The sequence below is a fragment of the Bubalus kerabau genome, chromosome 18 (genome assembly GCF_029407905.1).
Source record: "Bubalus kerabau isolate K-KA32 ecotype Philippines breed swamp buffalo chromosome 18, PCC_UOA_SB_1v2, whole genome shotgun sequence".
In the NCBI taxonomy this organism is placed as follows: Eukaryota; Metazoa; Chordata; class Mammalia; order Artiodactyla; family Bovidae; genus Bubalus; species Bubalus kerabau.
Genome location: NC_073641.1, coordinates 72,432,363 through 72,435,561, shown reverse-complemented (window position 1 = coordinate 72,435,561; position 3,199 = coordinate 72,432,363). Strand labels below are relative to the sequence as shown.

At 42.9% G+C, this 3,199-nt stretch overlaps 1 pseudogene; it reads left to right on the top strand.

Moving 5' to 3' along the window:
* Positions 1 to 1,578: 1,578 nt before the first annotated feature.
* On the top strand, positions 1,579 to 2,026 carry LOC129633054 (60S ribosomal protein L22-like; annotated as a pseudogene).
* Positions 2,027 to 3,199: the final 1,173 nt, after the last annotated feature.

Genomic DNA, 3,199 nt, shown 5'->3' with positions numbered 1-3,199 from the left:
CCTAAAGGAAATCAGTCCTGAATATTCATTGGGAGGACTGATGCTGAAGCTGAAACTCCAATACTTTGTCCACCTAATGCGAAGAACTGACTCATTGGAAAAGACCCTATGCTGGGAAAGATTGAAGGCGGGAGAAGGGGATGACAGAGGATGAGATGGTTAGATAGTATCACCGACTTGATGGGTATGAGTTTGAGCAAGCTCTGGGAGTTGGTGATGGACAGGGAGGCCTGGCGTGCTGCAGTCCCTGGGGTCACAAAGAGTTGGACATGACTGAGTGACTGAACTGAAACCTCCTGTGGATGGCCACTGACCTGGTGCATGAGGCGTATCCCCAGGCCCTGTTGCTGACCTACCCACATCTTTTAAAATCTGCTAATAGGGTGAATTACATCAATTGCTTTTTGAATGTTGATTTAGCCTTGCATTCCTGAAATAAATCTCTTGTGGTTATGTTTTATTATCCTTTTTACATATTGTTGGATTGTATTTGCTGAAACTTTGTTGAGGATATTTACATCTATGTTCATGAGCTATATTTGTCTGCAGTTTTCTTGTAATGTCTTTTTGGTTTTTGATTGATTGTTTGTTTAAACAAACAAAACTGAAGTGATCCCTCTTTTCAGTTTCCTTAGAGTTTGTGTACTCTAAGTAAATTTTCTTCCTTAAATATCTGGCATAATGTGGGAGTGGAGTTTCATTTGTAAAAAGTTTCTTGACTAGAAAATCAATTTTTGACAGAATGTGATCATTCACATCATGTTTATTTCAAGTCAGCATTCACAGTACGTGTCTTTCATGGAATTTACCTGTTTTATTTTTCTAAGTTATCTATATTCATAAGCACATCATCATATTTCCTTATTATACTTTTAATTTTGGTAGGATCTAAAGCAATTTTACCTCTTTCATTTCTATACTGGTAATTAGTGCTTTCTTTTTTTTCTTGGTCCACTGGACAGGGGTTTATCAATTTCACTGATGTTTTTGTAGCACCGTTTCCTTCCTGTTACTCTTGTCTTTGGCTCCATCGCTATCTGGTCTTCTTGTTAGTTTCTTCCTTCTGATCACATTGATTTTTAACTTACTTTTCTCTTTCTACTTTCTTATGAAAGTAGCTAGGTCATGTATCTGAAATATTTTATTCTTTCTAAAGAAGCATTTTAAGGCTATAAAATTCCTTTCTAAGTGGGTGGTTAGCTGCAAGACACATGCTTTTTAAAATTTCTTATAATTGAATATATTTTTTCAATCTCTTTTTTTGGTTTGACCTGTGATTTATTTAAAAATCTGTTTACCAAATATTTAGGGATTTCCCTAATAATTTCATGTTCTTTATTTTTATTTAGTTTTATTATGATCTGGCTAAGTGGTAAAGAATCTGCCTGCCAATACAGGAGACACAGGAATCGTGTTTGATCCCTGGGTTGGAAAGATCCCCTGGAGGAGGAAATGGGAACCCACTCCAGGGTTCTTGCCTGGAAAATCCTATGGACAGAGGAGCCTGGAGGGCTACAGTCCATGGGGATGCGATGAATTGGACATGACTGAGCATGCACACATGTTATGATCTGAGACATGCTTTGTATAATTTTAGTTGTCTTACATTTGTTAAAACTTGCTGTCCTTTCTGTCTCTGCTGCCACGTTGGCACCTGTGAAAAAGCGTATGGTGAAGCAGGAGGAAGGGGGCGAAAGAAAAAGAGAAGCAGGTCCTGGAGCTTCCTCTTGACTGTACCCACCTGGTAGAAGATGGAGTCGTGGATGCGGCCAATCTTGGGCAGTTTCTTTGGGAGAGAATCAAAGTGAAAGAAAAGCTGGGAATCTTGGTGGAGGGGCTGTTACAACCTAGAGAAACAAAAGCAAGATTACTGTAGCTTTTTCCCCAAAAGGTATTGAAAATATCTCACCAAAAAATATCTGAAGAATAATCTATTTAGTTATGAGTAGTTGCTAGCAGCAAAGAAAATTATAAATAGTGTTACTTCCAGATGAACCAGTTTGAAGAGGAGGAAAATGAAGAGTAAAGCTCAGTTATCTGGAATATGTGTGCTATTCTATTGCTGCTGCTGCTAAGTCGCTTCAGTCGTGTCCGACTCTGTGTGACCCCATAGACGGCAGCCCACCAGGCTCCCCCATCCCTGGGATTCTCCAGGCAAGAACACTGGAGTGGGTTGCCATCTCCTTCTCCAATGCATGAAAGTGAAGTCGCTCAGTCGTGTCCAACACTCAGCGACCCCATGGACTGCAGCCTTCCAGGCTCCTCCATGCATGGGATTTTCCAGGCAAGAGTACTGGAGTGCGGTGCCATTGCCTTCTCCTAGGGAAGCTTAAGCTAAGCTAAGCTAAGCTAAGCTAAGTCACTTCAGTCGTGTCCGACTCTGTGCGACCCCATAGACGGCAGCCCACCAGGCTCCCCAGTCCCTGGGATTCACCAGGCAAGAACACTGGAGTGGGTTGCCATTTCCTTCTCCAGGAATATGTGTATAACTTCTTAAATAAAACAAAGGAACACCAGCAGCAACGAAAAGGCCACTGCGGCTCAGGACACAACTTTGGTGAGCACCGTCTGCACACACACGCACGTGCTAAGTCAATTCAGTCGTGTCTGACTCTCTGTGACCCTGTGAATTGTAGCTCCCCGACTCCTCTGTCCATGGGATTCTCCAGGCAAGAATACTGGAGTGGGTTGCCATGCCCTCCTCCGGGGGGTCTTCCTAACCCAGGGATCCAGCCTGCATTTCTTGGGTCGCCTGCATTGGCAGGCAGGTTCTTTACACAGGAGCCACATGGGAAGCCCCAAACTCTGTATTTGGTGTTGCTCAGTCACTCTGTCGTGTTTGACTCTGTGGCCCCGTGGACTGCAGCACGTCAGGCCTCTCTGTCCTTCACCATCTCCTGGAGCTTGCTGGCTCAGACTCGTGTCCATCGAGTTGGTGGTGCTATCCAACCATCTGGTCCTCTGCCATCCCCTTTTCCTCCTGCCTTCAATCTTTCCCAGCATCAGGGAAAAATTAAATATGTACCACATATAAGATATGGAACATAACATATACTATACATCATTTGTCAACATATTGGTTACTATTCCACGTACGCTTGAAAAGAACACATATCCTGCTGTTGCTGGGTGAAGTGGTCTACTGATGTGAAGGTCAATTGGGTCAAGTTTGATAATAATGCTGTTCAGCTCATTTGTG